The sequence below is a fragment of the Lissotriton helveticus genome, chromosome 3_1 (assembly GCF_964261635.1).
Source record: "Lissotriton helveticus chromosome 3_1, aLisHel1.1, whole genome shotgun sequence".
Taxonomy (NCBI): Eukaryota; Metazoa; Chordata; class Amphibia; order Caudata; family Salamandridae; genus Lissotriton; species Lissotriton helveticus.
In genome coordinates this window covers 406,157,974-406,176,299 of record NC_136061.1, presented here as the reverse complement: position 1 = coordinate 406,176,299, position 18,326 = coordinate 406,157,974, and the positions used below count along the sequence as shown (strand labels likewise).

The 18,326-nt window shown below is 46.5% G+C and overlaps 2 protein-coding genes across 4 annotated transcripts in view; one reads left to right on the top strand and one right to left on the bottom strand.

Annotated features, from left to right (window-relative positions):
• LOC144822541 (queuosine 5'-phosphate N-glycosylase/hydrolase-like) overlaps positions 1–13,258 on the bottom strand; it is a 211,438-nt gene extending 198,180 nt beyond the window's left edge. The window contains exon 1 of one of the 2 annotated variants that reach the window (XM_078680190.1): positions 13,011–13,258. The gene's annotated coding sequence lies outside the window, so the exon portion shown is untranslated. The remainder of the gene's footprint in view (positions 1–13,010) is intronic. The other variant, XM_078680188.1, reaches the window with a different exon arrangement.
• Positions 13,209–18,326, top strand: part of ORC2 (origin recognition complex subunit 2) — a 334,428-nt gene continuing 329,310 nt past the window's right edge. The window contains exon 1 of one of the 2 annotated variants that reach the window (XM_078680185.1): positions 13,209–13,438. The gene's annotated coding sequence lies outside the window, so the exon portion shown is untranslated. Of the gene's footprint in view, positions 13,439–13,499; positions 13,554–18,326 lie in introns of those variants that run through there. The other variant, XM_078680186.1, reaches the window with a different exon arrangement.

Below are 18,326 nucleotides of genomic sequence, written 5' to 3'. Positions count from 1 at the left end.
ATTATGCACAACCAAGTCCTGCTTTCTCCTACTATTGTTCTGAGGCCCCCAACATGAATGGACTTGTTTCTCTAAACTCCTTGGCTGCACCCAGCATTGGGAGACCACTTTTTTATAGCTCCTCTCCCCAAGAGAGGATAGAGGTCCAGTGTTCACATACACATTTTTCTGTTGCAGAGTGCCTCCTGCTGTTCCATTATCATGCAACTGGATCTCGTTCATTAGCACACTGTTTGGAAGTGTCTGTTGATGCATTTTTGTCTAATTGGCGTCGGATGACAGGAGCTTGATGATTACCAGCAGGTAGCTATGCTAGCGTGAGGCCATTTTGCACAACATTCAGCCACGTTCCCTTGACTGCTTTCACCCTAAAAGCTCTGCTGTCCGCCCATTGGTAGGTGTATAAAAAAAAAACACACATCTTCACCTGCATACCAGTGGGAAAACTACCTATGCAAGTTCTGTGCCTCTCTGAAACACTGGTCAGTAAGAGGCAATCTGACCGAGGCCCACCACATCAAAAACTGGTCCATACAGCATTGCTGCTGTTTTATTATCGCAAAAAACACAGTTGATGGACAGAATGTAGAACAATGTCATACATTCACCCCAGTACAAGGATCTGGGCCTAAATCCATCGTTTTTTTGCACTCCACACCACCCTGGGTTAGACACTGGCTATATGCAAATCAGCTCTGACCCTGTGCCTCCTGGGAACAGTCCAGTCCGAACTACCAAGCCATATCTTTCCCAGACCGGAATCAAGCATCCAAGGACCGGTTTCTGGCTATCGGCCTTCAACAGCCTGGATAGCTTCATTCCAGTGGTGTGGAGAGCCTGGGACTCACGTCTGAGCATGCCCAGCCCACTCGGGGTGAAAATTGCAAAAAACACAGTTGATGGACAGAATGTAGAACAATGTCATACATTCACCCCAGTACAAGGATCTGGGCCTAAATCCATCTTTTTTTGCACTCCACACCACCCTGGGTTAGACACTGGCTATATGCAAATCAGCTCTGACCCTGTGCCTCATGGGAACAGTCCAGTCCGAACTACCAAGCCATATCTTTCCCAGACCGGAATCAAGCATCCAAGGACCGGTTTCTGGCTATCAGCACTCATCAGCCTGGATAGCTTGACTCCAGTGGTGTGGAGAGCCTGGGACTCACGTCTGAGCATACCCAGCCCACTCGGGGTGAAAATTGCAAAAAACACAGTTGATGGACAGAATGTAGAACAATGTTATACATTCACCCCAGTACAAGGATCTGGGCCTAAATCCATCGTTTTTTTGCTCTCCACACCACTGGAGTCTAGCTATCCAGGCTGAATGAAGGCTGATAGCCAGAAACCGGTCCTTGGATGCTTGATTCCGGTCTGGGAAAAACATGGCTTGGTAGTTCGGACTGGACTGTTCCCATGAGGCACAGGGTCAGAGCTGATTTGCATATAGCCAGTGTCTAACCCAGGGTGGTGTGGAGTGCAAAAAAACGATGGATTTAGGCCCAGATCCTTGTACTGGGGTGAATGTATGACATTGTTCTGCATTCTGTCCATCAACTGTGTTTTTTGCTGTTTTATTATCAGCAGGAAATCTTCCAAAGTTCCTGTCAGAGCAATTTGATATCTACTGCACTTCCCTTCCCCACACTCCACACATTCCTCAGGCCTTCGAGAAATCTTCCAGCAAGCTAGCTGCCCTACCGAAAACAGTCCTTCTCATGTGTCCCTCGCCGGGGATCTGTTACATTTAATCTGTGAACAGCTCCCTGATCAGTGCCACTGTTAGAGGTAGAGACTCAGAAAGGTATAAATCCTAGCGCTGCCTTGACTTCAGCAAATGTAAACCACTTTTTAGAAAGTCATCTTGGGAGCATAGCTACCAAAATTCTGTATTGGTATTGAATTAGATGCCAGATAAATATTCCAACAGTAAATGTTTTCTGTTACTGCTCCCAGAGCTGGCCCACGAAAAAGGTGACTTCTATTAAGAAGTGGGCCTTTTACAAAACAAACTACTCCAACCTATGTAGGGCAGGCCAATGTCAAAATCTGGTATGTTCTGCTTTTTACACACAAAGCACCACACCCTTGTGCGCTTCAATGCACTACATAGGAGATTCTCAGCAAATGTTGAAAGCAGGTTTTTCCAGGTCAAAATGGTTTACTTTGGTCGGTGCAATTTATGGATGGCATACATAATTCAACTTTGTGCAGAAGAAGAAGAACATGCTGTAGAGGCTCATTCCTCAGATCTAACTGCAGAACTGTGCCCTAATAGGTTTTGTGGCAAAAGCTAACATCATGGCCCTTGGGAGGTATGCGTGCTTGCTCTTGCAACAGTGCTTTTGGATGCACTGAGCATGATAAAACAAAGGTAGGAAATACATGTCCTGTCAGACCTCGTACTCACGGCTCATCACACTTTATAAATAAAGATCATACCCTGCTGCTTGTGTTCAGTATTCTGCTGACACCAACTGGTGTCAGTGATGTCAGAAAGTGGGCTTTTGGGAACATACCGCTTTTGAAGAATAGGCTGACACCGCAGCCATTCAGTGTTCCAATTGCAGTCCTGAGCATGCTTTGCTTTTAAAGTCACCCAAATGGGTGGTGTATAGCTAAACTGCAGCCCACAAACAGCTGACCTTTATGCTACTGGTACATTCTCCTCCACCGTATCACTGCGGCCTTATTGAATAGTCCATAACGATTCAAAAAGGGGGGTGGTGATGGACAGAGTATCTGAATTAAGCAGAACACTCCTACCCAGTCAAAAGATCAGGGCTTGATCCATCACCGTTTTTTAGCTCACTGCACCATCCCAGTTCAGAACCTGGCTACATGCAAATTAGTCTGTCCCTGGCCCAGTGCATCATGGGAACAGGGCAGACCAAACTACCAAGCCAATTCTTTACTGGAAAGGAAACAAGCTTCCGGGGACAGGTTTCTGGCATTACAGCCGTCTTCGGCCCGGCTTGCTTGAATCCTGATGGTGCAGTGAGCAAGGGACTCACATCTGAGCATACCCTTCCACGCTTGTGGTGGCCAAAACGATTCAAAAAGGGGGGTGGTGATGGACAGAGTATCTGAATTAAGCAGAACACTCCTACCCAGTCAAAAGATCAGGGCTTGATCCATCACCGTTTTTAGCTCACTGCACCATCCCAGTTCAGAACCTGGCTACATGCAAATTAGTCTGTCCCTGGCCCAGTGCATCATGGGAACAGGGCAGACCAAACTACCAAGCCAATTCTTTACTGGAAAGGAAACAAGCTTCCGGGGACCGGTTTCTGGCATTACAGCCGTCTTCGGCCCGGCTTGCTTGAATCCTGATGGTGCAGTGAGCAAGGGACTCACATCTGAGCATACCCTTCCACGCTTGTGGTGGCCAAAACGATTCAAAAAGGGGGGTGGTGATGGACAGAGTATCTGAATTAAGCAGAACACTCCTACCCAGTCAAAAGATCAGGGCTTGATCCATCACCGTTTTTTAGCTCACTGCACCATCCCAGTTCAGAACCTGGCTACATGCAAATTAGTCTGTCTCTGGCCCAGTGCATCATGGGAACAGGGCAGACCAAACTACCAAGCCAATTCTTTACTGGAAAGGAAACAAGCTTCCGGGGACCGGTTTCTGGCATTACAGCCGTCTTCGGCCCGGCTTGCTTGAATCCTGATGGTGCAGTGAGCAAGGGACTCACATCTGAGCATACCCTTCCACGCTTGTGGTGGCCAAAACGATTCAAAAACGGGGGGTGATGGACAGAGTATCTGAATTAAGCAGAACACTCCTACCCAGTCAAAAGATCAGGGCTTGATCCATCACCGTTTTTTTTAACTCACTGCACCATCCCAGTTCAGAACCTGGCTACATGCAAATTAGTCTGTCCCTGGCCCAGTGCATCATGGGAACAGGGCAGACCAAACTACCAAGCCAATTCTTTACTGGAAAGGAAACAAGCTTCCGGGGACCGGTTTCTGGCATTACAGCCGTCTTCGGCCCGGCTTGCTTGAAACCTGATGGTGCAGTGAGCAAGGGACTCACATCTGAGCATACCCTTCCACGCTTGTGGTGGCCAAAACGATTCAAAAAGGGGGTGGTGATGGACAGAGTATCTGCATTAAGCAGAACACTCCTACCCAGTCAAAAGATCAGGGCTTGATCCATCACCGTTTTTTTAGCTCACTGCACCATCCCAGTTCAGAACCTGGCTACATGCAAATTAGTCTGTCCCTGGCCCAGTGCATCATGGGAACAGGGCAGACCAAACTACCAAGCCAATTCTTTACTGGAAAGGAAACAAGCTTCCGGGGACCGGTTTCTGGCATTACAGCCGTCTTCGGCCCGGCTTGCTTGAATCCTGATGGTGCAGTGAGCAAGGGACTCACATCTGAGCATACCCTTCCACGCTTGTGGTGGCCAAAACGATTCAAAAACGGGGGGGTGATGGACAGAGTATCTGAATTAAGCAGAACACTCCTACCCAGTCAAAAGATCAGGGCTTGATCCATCACCGTTTTTTTAGCTCACTGCACCATCCCAGTTCAGAACCTGGCTACATGCAAATTAGTCTGTCCCTGGCCCAGTGCATCATGGGAACAGGGCAGACCAAACTACCAAGCCAATTCTTTACTGGAAAGGAAACAAGCTTCCGGGGACCGGTTTCTGGCATTACAGCCGTCTTCGGCCCGGCTTGCTTGAATCCTGATGGTGCAGTGAGCAAGGGACTCGCATCTGAGAATACCCTTCCACGCTTGTGGTGGCCAAAACGATTCAAAAAGGGGGGTGGTGATGGACAGAGTATCTGAATTAAGCAGAACACTCCTACCCAGTCAAAAGATCAGGGCTTGATCCATCACCGTTTTGTAGCTCACTGCACCATCCCAGTTCAGAACCTGGCTATATGCAAAGACGAAGACGGCTGTAATGCCAGAAACCGGTCCCCGGAAGCTTGTTTCCTTTCCAGTAAAGAATTGGCTTGGTAGTTTGGTCTGCCCTATTCCCATGATGCACTGGGCCAGGGACAGACTAATTTGCATGTAGCAGGTTCTGAACTGGGATGGTGCAGTGAGCTAAAAAACGGTGATGGATCAAGCCCTGATCTTTTGACTGGGTAGGAGTGTTCTGCTTAATTCAGATACTCTGTCCATCACCACCCCCCTTTTTGAATCGTTTTGGCCACCACAAGCGTGGAAGGGTATTCTCAGATGCGAGTCCCTTGCTCACTGCACCATCAGGATTCAAGCAAGCCGGGCCGAAGACGGCTGTAATGCCAGAAACCGGTCCCCGGAAGCTTGTTTCCTTTCCAGTAAAGAATTGGCTTGGTAGTTTGGTCTGCCCTGTTCCCATGATGCACTGGGCCAGGGACAGACTAATTTGCACCAGTTGCATTACATGAGGACACACATTTATTTTTGTACGGCACAGGACATTAAGTGATTTGCACAGGATGTTCAGCGTCATTGCCGAGACTCCATCACAGTTCCCCAGACTCGAGGGCGACTGCCCTACTGTACACTGTGGCACTTTGCGCTAGGATAATTATCGCCACGTAGCGTGGATCACTGAGATAGCGTGCTATCAGCAACGCTTATCTCAGAAGTGATAAAAATCCTCGCGCTAACTGCCAAATGAGAGATTATCGCTGGAAAACCAACGATAATCTCTCGAAGTTTGTCGTTAGCTTGATGATAGGCGCTCACAAACTTAACCATGATATCCACCTTCCATAGGATATCATGGCAAAGTCAGGAAAATACCAGGTGTAAAAAAAAGCAGCGCTAACCGCGGTTAGCGCTGCTTTTTTAATCACTAACAGGGTTAGCGATATCCTTGATAATAGGAGAAATGTCGCTTAACAACATTTCTCCTATTATTTTTCACTGGAACACCCCCTTTGCATCTCATTAGAGATGCAAGGGGAAGCGTAGAGAAAAAGGGTGCTAACATGCAAATTTGCGTGTTAGCACCCTGTTGCTGATAGGGAGATAATTTTATCTCCGCTTTCTTGGCTTTTAATGCCAAAAAGTCAGAGATAAATCCCTTGACAATATGCCCCAGTAAACCTCTAAAATGCAAACAAAAGAGGTATCCTGGCGATATTAATCAGTGATAAACCAAACTGGCAAGAGTTAGCAGATTATGGCCTGAAAAACAGCCATATTTTAGGGATTTTACGAAAAACAAAAACAGCGGATGGTCTGGGCATAAAAGGTGACGTGAAGTTAAATACACCAGCGGAAAAGCATGAGTGTCACCTTTGCCAGACCACGGATGCTGACGAATTTAGAGGCATATTATCAACGGCCAGCGATAATTATCGCTGGCCGGGTTTAGCAATAATTTTATTTTCGCAGGCTATCTCTGGAATTTATCGCCCTGGTAGCACGTTATTAACAACGTGTTACTCCAGGGCGATAAAAATTGCAGAGATAGCGAGGTTATCGCCGTTTTGCAGGGAACATCGCTGGTTTTCCAGAGATGTTCCCTGCAAAACGGCGATAACCTTGCTGATACGACCCACAGGGTCGTATCAACATAATCCACCCCAATGTTAGGGATAGGTAAGTCTGCATTTTAGCAGACTTTAGTTTTTGGAGAAAACAGCAGTTTTCTCCAAAAACTAACGTGTGCTAAAACGCTGGGGCAGCCTTGTAAATATCGCGATGTGAACATCAGCGATGTTTGCAAGGTTGTCCATCCGGGGTATACTCAGTGACGCCCACTTTACATCTTATTAGAGATGCAAAGGGAGGCGTTGGGAAAAAGGGTGCTAACATGCGATTGTGCAGGTTAGCACCCTCTTGTAAATAGGGTGATAATTTTATCTCCACTTTGTTGGCCTTTTAAGCCAAAAAAGTGGAGATAGAGCCCTTGTAAATATGCCCCTTAATGTTTCGTTCGCTACCTTAGTTGGCTTATGATCATCAGTGATCCGGAGACTGTTACTTCAGCCTATCATGCCTGGATTGGCTCTGAAGAAAAATACCTTAGTGCCTCTAAAATCTGGTGGGGTGAGCAGATCTACCCCATTCGAGCCCTGGTTCTCTGGGGAACTCAGGTTTGGAAAACGGCGTTGTTGAAGTGGCTGAGTTAGTTTCCGGCAAACTGAAAGGGGGTGTCTGTAAGCTTCCGATGCAGCCGCCACCGCTGGAAGGAAATAAAGTATCAGCAGACAGACCTCTGGTATTTTGATTCATACAGACAGCGTCCTAAATTTCACCGACTTTTTCTCGATAGAAAAATGCTACAGCGTTGCAGAAGGTTTCTTTTTCTCTGGTAGTTTCGTTAATTTCTGAACAGTGGCAAATAATTATATTGGGCCATTTTTTGGCCGATTTTATTTTATCTGTAAAGTAGTTGGAGTTCACATTACAGATCAACGCTTTATATTTTGAAATCATTCATCTCTTTCGGAGACCGGGCAACTGGAGAGCTTTAAAAAACGCTCGTCTGTGCCTTCTCCGTTCTTCGATTCATCTCTTCTTAGTTTCCATCCTCAGCATGCCTCCTCCGACTATAGCCGCCTACGCTCAATCGCATATCTGTTATTGTATGTCTATAGATTGCCAGCACCTCATTTCATAGATCACGTCTCCTTTGAAACTGTGCCAGTGCAACCTAAAAACACCCTATCTCCTGTATCCTATTTGTTCAGCCCACCAAACATTGCAGGTTGGCACTAACGCTAACTATTTCATCCCATTACATCAGAGCATTTCAGCCGAGAGCGTTACCTCACAAAGATATCTTTTAGGCAAAATTATCACGATGCGGCCAAATTTAAGATTAGAGAGATCTTGTTGTTTTGGACAATTAAATACATGAACTAAAGTATTCTTAGATGTAATTAAACAACCTCCCCTACACAGGCCCACCCCACCACCAATTGGCTTTGTAAGGGAATTCTGACCTCAGCCTCCACTAAAAAAAATCCGTATTCCCCGTTTTTTTGCCCCGAGCAGTGCCCTCTGGGCAGCACTTCACAAAATTCCTATAATTTTTGATGCTTGAAGCAAGTACTACATAGAAACACACTGTTGTAACCTAGTTCTGGTTTCCCCCCGGGACCCTATGACAAGTGGTGTGTGCCAGCTCTCCTGCGCGAGAGCATCCCTTGCCCCCCACCCTTCCCATTGGTTCTCCAACATTCCATCCTGTCCAGGTTCCGTTCCCCTGCCACCCACTGCCATTATTATTCTGACTAACTGACCTACGCACCGCCTTAAGGTGTGGGGCTGATTTAATAAACTTCTACTTCATACTTCACCTTGACCCTGACTTTCATTTCAACAGTGGCGACGAGGACCTCAGCCCCTCACCACGAACCCACTGCCTTCCAATTTGAATGCGGAAGCAACCTCTTCTAAAGGCACGGTGCAACAGGTCAAGAGCTAAGGAAAGCTCCGTAATTCCGGCTAGTCGACTTTTGAGCGGGTCGAGTGTGAAATAGCCTTCGACTTGTGAGTAAGTCGAATGTGAAAGGAGCGAGGAACAGCTCTGTGATTTCGGCAAGCCGGCTTTTGAGCAAGTCGAGCGTGAAAGAAGCAAGGAACAGCTCTGTGATTTCGGCAAGCCGGCTTTTGAGCAAGTCGAGCGTGAAAGGAGCCATCGACTTTTGAGTGGGTCGAATGTGAATTCATCCATGGACTCATAGCAGATTTATGCTACCAGTGAGTGGTGAGCCGTGAAGTACAGTGAGGAAACTGAGCAGCCTCCATCAATCTCGGCAAGTGTAATTGAATAGTGACAGTGGTAAATGAACCGTGGATTTTCTAAAAAGTAAATGTAACCGGTGATTACTAATGAAACTCTGGGCGCTTTTGTGGAGCTAGTAAAGCAAAGGAAAAAAACGCTAGACCCGAAGCGGATGATCACTGGATCCTGAACAAGTCTTGGAGGTGAGCCTGGGCAGCCGGGTGGTGGTGATTTAAGCTGCGCGTTAGCGTGTGTAGTGAGATCTTCTTCACATACAGCGCAAACCCAAGCCAAACGAGACAACGCTGTGTGAAAGACAGAGAATTGCCAGTTGATAAGCGTTGAAAGGAGTTAGTGTGCAAAGTTCTCCACAAGACTGAAAATCAGTGCAGCGCTTGTCTAATGAGCAGCGTCTTACGTTAAAGTGAAGTGCGTTTCGGTGAAAGTGAGGTGCGGCGCAAATCCGTAAGTTGTAACTGTCCGAATGAAAAAAGGGTGATACCTTGTGAAGCCTTCCCGCTTATGAATTAAAATGGACATTCTGTGGTGGAATAATGATGAAGACATCACTCACTGAGGCCGGAGGTGTGTGCCGATCCTCTGCGGTGTGAGAACCTGCTGGTGTCAACTTCTGGTGCCGAGGTTTGAGTGTCTCGAGTTGTGGATGCCTAAGTTGGACCACAGTCATCGATGAAGTTTTCTCTGTCGGCCGAACCTTCGCTTCATGCGCATATTCCCTGAGGCAAATTCCAGTCAGCTGTTTTCGCGCTTCTTCCTCAAGCCAATCTGCGCATGCTCAACTGCGTGTGACGTCACTGGAACGCTGCGCTGGAGGCCATTTCGAGCAATAAGTAAACAAGGGCGTCCCACTCACGCCTCCCATGAGTCAGTGTTCAATCCTGTCAACGTTGTGATTGCGAACTGTGCACTAATTAAATACAAAAAGCTACTAATACTACAAGCATAACGTGAAAGTTCTAGATGGGTAACACCAACTGAAATAACACACGTTTCTGCTGCAATTACACGGATCGTGTTGCTCCCCTTCCTAGACTTAACCCTCCCCCAATGTGAATAGAGGGTAAACGCGAAAGGTAATCTACTCCACCTGGTGACACTTCATGAACTCGTTTGGTCATCAAGATGATCGTGTGCATAAGCACTTAAAGGATCCCAATGCATAGAGTTCTCCACAGCGTCAAAGATTAGTGCCTCTCACAACTGTTTAGCCGTGTCCTAAGTGATTTGAAGTGCGACGGTGTAAACCCATGATTGTTTAATAGTTCAGCAGCACATTGTGAAGAGACCTTTCTGCACCAGTATGCGTCAGCCCCTTCTGGCCTTCCTGTACAAGTCTGATTGAAGAAAATCCTGTCAGGGGATTTTCGCGCCATAAACGCCCCTCCTGTGTACCCGTCTGCGCATGCGCCAAGGCGTGCCACGTCACTGGAACGCAGTGTAAGGCGCCATACGGGGAGATCAGCGCTGAGTTTAGAATCGGTGTCGGGAGTTCTAATCCCGCGTTGGCACACGCTCAGTTTGTGAAACTTTCCGTGATAAAACACACAAAAGAGAAATTATACAAGTCTAATAGGTTTGCAACTGCAACATGGATAAAAACCTAATGTGCATTTTACCCCCACCAGGAAAAGAAACCAAGAAGGAAGCGAACAGTAATGTTTTTAAGGAGGTGATGGATGACTTAAGTGAACATTTCAAACAAAAACTATTGGCCAACACACAAAATGTCACAATTCACCGGGAAAATGGTGTTTGCAAAAATGAATGTAACATGAGTGGAACCAAACCTGAGAGTACCATAGACATAAATGGAGTTGGGATTGACGTTATCGCTGATTCAGGTTCGATCTGCACATTGATAAACATGAATATATGGAAAAGTAAATTGTCTGTGACACAAGGCAATGAATTGATGGAAACTGAAATGTCCCCGATAACATACACAGGAGAAAACATCAACCTAACAGGGGGTAGTGTAACGAAATTGAGCTATATGAAGAGAAGCACATGGAGTACGGTTTATGTTTCAGAAGAAGGACCCTCGGTACTGGGGTGGGAAGAACAGAAGAAATGTAACAAAATGATAGATTCCAACCGTATTGAACCTTTGAATAGGCTGGCACAAATCAACAACAATCTCAGTTCAAGCTCCAAGACGTTAAGTGAGGAGAAGCCATCTTCCATGACCAAAAGGGGATGGACAAAGGCTGCATGGAGTAAGAAAAGGGAAAATGAAGCAGTCACTGACAAATTCAAAACTAAACATAATGCATTCACGAGTTATGAGGTAAAGGACAATATAAGTGAAGAAGTCCTGGAAGATAAAAGCGAACTGACCCATGGAGGAAGGTGTATGGTATCTCTGTCCACGGTACCAGTGGAGTACAATTGTAAATCTACCCGCCACCAAGATGTGGAAGTGTCGCACTCTACAGCAAGAATCAAGTCAACACCCGTCACAAGAAGGAATGACGCTGACGACCGTCACCTAGAAGAAAATGATGGTCAGTGTCTGGTAGAGTCGAAATGCAACATGCAAGGAGAGTATTATGACTGGTTATATGATGTAGAGCCAGAGAATGAAAGTAAAAACGCACACAAACACGTACTAGATCCTCACCCCAAAGCACAGATAAGGATTAACAAGAGGCTTGTGGAACGCTGGGGTGAATGTAAATTTAGAGACACAGATGACACAACCACATCCTTTAGGGGAACTCACGTGATGAAATTAGAGGAAGAACAGGTCCTTGCGGATGCAAGTATCGAAGGCATGAGAGTTGCTGGAAAAGAAAGTACAAGTGACACTGGTACAGAGTACTACAAGAGATGTGATGTCAGAACCATCCCTGAGAGTGACAACGTGAGGGATACCTGTGGTATGAGTAAGTGTAAGCGCAGACGCGGCACATTATGGTCCTGGAAATATCCCAAGAAAAAGGATTCCAAAGCCGTGGTCCCTCACCAGGGTGGAGAAGTCAGTTCTAGTAACAGCAGACAGGAGCACTATACTATAAGGGAGTGCCATGGTGGAGAGAACGATGAGGAATCAGAGAAAGGGAACAAGAGGGCACTCAGACCAGTACCATGCCCACACCTTGTGGTAAACATAGGTACGGACTAGATGCATACAGGTCCTGCGGGCCAGCATAATACCTGTGGATAACAAGACCCAGCGAGCCCTTACGGAAGCTCACCATCCACGTTAGGAATATGACTGTACTGTGTGAGGCCCTGCCACGATGAACGATGCAAAGTCTGATGATGTGGAATGGGTCACACCCAAACACCTACAATGTTTCCACCCTGAAGGTTCCATGCTATGATATGTGAGTTGAGGACGACAACCAAGCTGGACACTGTCCCACACCCATAAACACAGCTCACGCCATCTCCCACCTGCCACTGACTCAGCTGACTGTCAATCACTCAGACCAGTCCCTGGGGGCCATCCCACGCACTCCGTTCACCAAACGGAGCTGTACGGCAACTCCCACTCTGTCTCTGAAGCCAGCTTGGCGGTCACTGCTTCAGCGTTGGGTGGGCAGAATCCACACGGAATCCCAGACTGACACACAGTGCGTTCCTCATCTCCCGTGGCAAATAGAACGTCAGGGAGAGTCTTCCTGATCCCTAATGTTTTTAAAACTGTTTTGTGACCAATGTTTACCAGTTCACTCACCCCTAAAGTTCTTCCTGCCACACGTTGGACATACCTGTCTAAACCCTCAAGAGAGGAAGATGTGTTGTAACCTAGTTCTGGTTTCCCCCCGGGACCCTATGACAAGTGGTGTGTGCCAGCTCTCCTGCGCGAGAGCATCCCTTGCCCCCCACCCTTCCCATTGGTTCTCCAACATTCCATCCTGTCCAGGTTCCGTTCCCCTGCCACCCACTGCCATTATTATTCTGACTAACTGACCTACGCACCGCCTTAAGGTGTGGGGCTGATTTAATAAACTTCTACTTCATACTTCACCTTGACCCTGACTTTCATTTCAACACACACACTCAGAAAAACATGATTTACATGTTGAAATGGCTGCATAACCGTTTATATCACACCCACGCACGCAGCATATTCGCAAGTGCGTAATAAAAAGGAGCACATGGTGCAGTTACAACCGGATGCCGTTAGGATGCATCATACTCCCACCACCTCTGATCTCTGACATGCAAAAAGCAGCGTTGAACGGTAGCAGACATACAAGTCCCCTATTAGCCGTCAGCCAGAGCAGAGAGTATGCTTCACAAAACCCAAAGCTAGCGAACACCACTGAATACCTACCGCTCCTGTCAGCCGCTTTACAGACCCTACGGAGTCCAGGCCGGATTTTCCAAGTGGGCTTCTTCGTGTGGGGAGCAGCGCTGCGCTTCTGACGTTAGACGCATGCGCATGGACTAACACACGTGCGTGAGAGGCAGAAGCAAATCGTTGTAGAAACATCGGCCCAACAGAGCGAGCGCACACTCACTTTCTCTTCCGGAGTGACAGGGCAAGGACCTGGGAGGCTGGACCTTCTTTTCAGGACGGTCTATTTTTCTGATAAAAATAGAATCTTTAATAGGGAGGAAGTGCCATAAAGATCCCTTTGAAAAAACTGAAGCTACCCCACCCCAACATTAAATAATAAGTTAAACTGGCGAATGTCCCCGCCCCCTTTGGCGTCAGTTGAAATCGAAGCAGAGGCAATCGAACGGCTCTGGCGGGAGGAGGTAAGGTTCGTGCCCGGGACACGCAGGCATTCGGTCTCGTTCTAGGAGCTTTTGCCAACAGCGGCGCCCCTGTTACTTGGTTACATAGTGTGAACGTAACTTCTCCACACTTCGGGTAGATATTTCCAGTTTCCCCCAGTCAATAAAGTTGCTATTGTTTATCTTTTCTGCGTGATTCATAATTCGTCACACAATTTTAAGTGAATGGGCAAATTCGCTGCCCATTCATAGGCCGAGTTCAAGTATCAGACATACACAGTGCTGTAACTGGGAACATAATTAAGTGATCCCCTGAGTCCGGGGGTCAAGCGATGGCAGAGTAGACAGGGGATGACGTTATGAGAGGAAGACTCACGTGGCGAGAGTCGCAGTCAACTCGCCCATGTGTCTTTTAAAGTCTATTCTCCAAAGAAGCTGACCAGCACAAATGTGTTCATGCTCTTGCTGGAGAAATGTTTGCGCAGTCTAATACGTCATTTACTTTACGAGCTATGTGCAAACTGCAAGGCGTAAGTAAATAGGCGGTCAAGCACAGAGTACACTTGGCAGCCCTAAATTACTGAGGAAGCAATGCCAAGGTAGCCCCCCCCCTCAGGAGACATTCAGGATAACCTACACGAGTACGAGCTAGATTCTGCAGTGGATTCCATTTCCACTCACTTAGGGAGTAGTCTCAAGTACACTACACCCTAACGAAAAAACAATAATTCCACAGTTTTGTCTACCGGCAATGTCACAGGAAATACACTTTATATCAGTTAGTGCATGTGTATCTCAATAATAATGATCGATCAGGACCAAGGCCACTGCTTTGTTGTTTCACAAATCAGTTGGACACTTTTATTAATAGGTCTTAAAATGGGTGTTCTCATCAGATATCTAATTGAACCTCTGTTCGAGTCTATGACCGTGACTTGCCTCAAACATCCGGTTCTAAAAGTTACTTTCTTTCAGACAGGGAATTTCAGGCAGGCATTAATGTTACCAGACACGCCTGCAGGTAAATGAAGGATTAAGAATTTTACATTCTGATCTAATGCGTATTCCAAAACGTGGTTTATTTTACCATACCATCAAATAATTGTACTGTCATTGATATTTCCAAATTCACAATCTGCAGCAGAATGGGCGTTGCCTGCTTTAGATGCCTGACCGCATTTTAGTCCAATCCAATATTTATTAAGTGCAAAATACTCCAGAATAGAGCAACTATCGGAGGATAAAGAAACTCTTGAAGTTCATTTGTCTCCAATCTCTCAAATCTCCTGAAGTTTCTCATACGTCCTTGGTTTTGCCACGTTTTCTAGCATAGCTGCCAAGTTTTCAGTTTGCTTATGTATGACATTACCATAGTTTCAGTGCACTTGAGTGACATTGAACTGCAAAATTTGTGACACTTAAACACTCGCAAGTAAATCCAATAATGATGTGCATGGAAAGGGACAAATATCAGAAATGACACCTTTTTTTTAATGAGAAGCTTTAACAATATTGTGACGTTGGCTGCAGAACCCCTGGAATGGAAGGTTACCCCTGGCTTTATAATGAACACTAAATCTGCAGCCTATGTTACACTGCGCGCCATACAATTTAGAAGCAATGTGCACGTTCACAGTGCTTTCAGTCGCATACTGGGATCTCGTATTACTATAATAGAGAAGTCACAATCCACCACTGCAACATTTCGGACAAAATTCAGTGATTGCATGAACCAATTGTAGGTTCCGTAACAATGTAAAAGAATGCATTTCCCATCAAATGCGTTAAATTTGCTAGGTCAGTGCTTCACCACTTTGGCTGTGTGTTCTTTGGCCAGGCTGGCCTGGAGGGGTACGGGCTGCACCAGCAGGCAGTAGTTCAAAGGCGTTTCTGAATCAAAGTCGGACTGGCCCCTACGGCAATCAGATTGTGCCCGAAGGTCTGGTTTGTCAGGTCATTTTGTGCACGGTTTTGTTTTTGGGCTGTTTGTGGGCCTGATTTGTGGTCTGCTTGCCTTATTTTCACTGTTGGTTTCCCTGTTATTAAAACAAACATTGCCTTCAGTAAGTCAGATTCACACACTTCTCCATTCCTTGCAAAACACTTGCACAACATGTCTTTAACAAGTTGAAACCTGCCACAAATTGCAAAAATGACTCTGGTCACTTTTTAATTAACTTCTGCAATAATAGGGGCACCTTTATTACGTTTTGGTGCCCACTGCCCAGCCTATTTTCTGCCCTAGTCTGATTGGTCTGAGTGGAGAGTCACAAGGCAGCATGATCTTGTGAACTGTTAATTATCCGGTTTCTGTGGGCGAGAAAGACCGTACAGAGTAGATACACCCTCAGGCCCACGTAGGCCCTCAAAAACACACACCCACAGCAGCAAGATCTCATCTAATTAATTAAATAACACACTAACTGCACCTTTGTGGTGCACACTCGCAACAAGGAAACAGTACCCACACAGTATCACAAAACAAAGACAACACTTTTCACCCTAAAATGCGTAGCTTGTTACACATGTGGGTAAGTGCTACAGTGCCCCAAAGTGCTGTTTAAATGCTGCAATCGAATCCACATGTTGAACATTGCTGATTTTTTCTTCTCATTCCTGTGTTGTTATAGGATTGCAAACATAGGTTATTTTGGGGAGTTACAAAGACTTATTATTAAGTTCTGTAAAAATGGTTATAGACCGATATATCTGACCTTTTTACAGTTCATGCTTATCTTTTCCACAAAGACCTTCAAAAAGTCAAACACGTTCCTCCAAATCATAGTTTACTCAGTAAGGACTTGTAAAGTGCCGAGCTATGGCCCGTTATGACAGACCTTGGTGTAGACCCACCGATTATACAAGACTTCTCTTAAGAAACAGCTCATGTTATAAGAAACCATTAACCACATCTTAAACTGACTTTTACATTTAATCCAGCACTGTAAATATGTATGCATGTGATATTTGTTTGCACGGTTAGGTCTTTAAACAATTCACCTGATTAGCTCAGCATTGCCTCCTCAAAATCAGCTTAGCCTCTTATCCACTCATAATTGCCCCCTCGTCTCATCATAGCCCGTTGACAGAATCTCTGCATAGCCCGTTGACAGAATCTCTGCATTGCCCATTAGTCATCTGCATAGCATCATCAGCAGCTGAGCCTTGGCATAAATCAGCATTGTTATGAGTCTTTGTCATCAACTCAAATCTATTGCATTAGCTTCAGCTCAGCAGTACCCCAGTGTTGGCACGTCAGTGTCCCACGGTTGGCAGCTCAGATACCCTTTGTGGACCTGCTCAGCATTTCACTTGTCTTCACTTTGTGTAAATGTTTACTTGCTCATTATGGCAAGAGTGCCTCAAGTCTGTCAATATCTTCATAGCGAGGAAGTGTGTGTTTCCAATCACCCATTGATACAGGTCATTCTTAATCTTTTTGCTCGTAATCGAGACCACATTACATGTTTTAAAAGACATTTTTTTTGAAGATTGTTAAAATTTGAGATTTTTCAAAACAGGCCACAATTAAACAATGTTCGTTTTTCCAAATGTTTGTACAATTTATGGTTTGAGGGTTCCTCCTCTCTGTTCAATAATTGTTTCAGCTGTCTCAACGCTAATCCTTCTGAAGCTTTCAACAACGTTTTAAGACCGCCTTCACAGTGCCGATCCTGACCCTCCAGGCCTCTTCCTCCTTGTAGATTTGCTGTGTCAAGCATCTGAAGAAGATCATCCCAACTGCTTCATGATACCTAGTTGTCTGATGTCAGGCAGAATTGGATGGAAAGCCTCAGACCTGGATCCGTGCCTCCACCTCCCGTGGCGGGTCCAGTTCTAATCCCCGGTAGTCCGCCCACCTCTTCCATATCTTATAATGTTTGCGTGGGCACCCCCTGGCAAAGAAAACAGGCTGCTCAGGCCCCATACAAAAATCTAGCCCATTTTTCCACGCGGCCAAGGATGGAGCCCGGGGCGCCTTCCAGGCCCTGGCAATATCCCTTTTTGCTAGCGTGAGGCCCAGTAGCAAGAGATGGCGTTTATATCAATTGCCACCCACTCCCTCCATGACATGCAGCAGGGCCAAGCGCAGCGTGTAGGGGAGCTCCCAACCCAATACCTCCGAAAGGCAGGAGTACACCCCCCTCCAGAAGTTATGCAGTGAAAGCCAGCTCCAGACTGTATGGAGGAGCATACCCTCCTCCCGCTGACAGCTTAGACACTTGGGGGATGCGATCATCCCTGCCCTCCGCAGGCGCTCTCTGGTGAAGTACACTCTGTGTAGATATTTGAATTGCACCAGCCGCAGGCGCATTGCTATTGCCGCCCCCCGCGGGCTCACCGTTTCCAAATTCTGAAGTGTTTGTGTGGGCATCCCCTGGCAATGAAGATGGGTTTCTCCAGGACCATACAGAAGTCTAGGCCATTTTCCACGCACCTACTGGAGGGGCTCCCGGTGCCTTCCACGCCTTAGCTATGTCCCTTTTCACCAGGGTAAAGCCCAATTGCATTAGGTGTCATTTATAGATGTTGCCTCGTATCCCCTCCATAACATGTAGCTGAGCAAGTTTTGGCGAGCGGGCGAGATCCCAACCCAGTACCTCTGACAGACAGGTAAAGACCCCCTCTAGATGCGATCTAAGGAGAGAAAGTGCCAAACAGTATGTATGTGTACCCTCCTCCCGATTGCATTGGAGGCACACAGGAGAGGCAATCAGCCCGCCCTCCACAAATGTACCTGTGTAAAGTAGGCCTTATTTAGATACTTAAACTGGACAAAGCGGAGTCGTACTGCTATGGCCGCCCCCGCGAAGCAGGTACGGCCTCTGTCCAGTCTTCCTCATCCAACAGACCCACATCGCTCTCCCAATCCCTCCGGTGTTTCTGTAGTGTGGGGGAGCAATGGGTA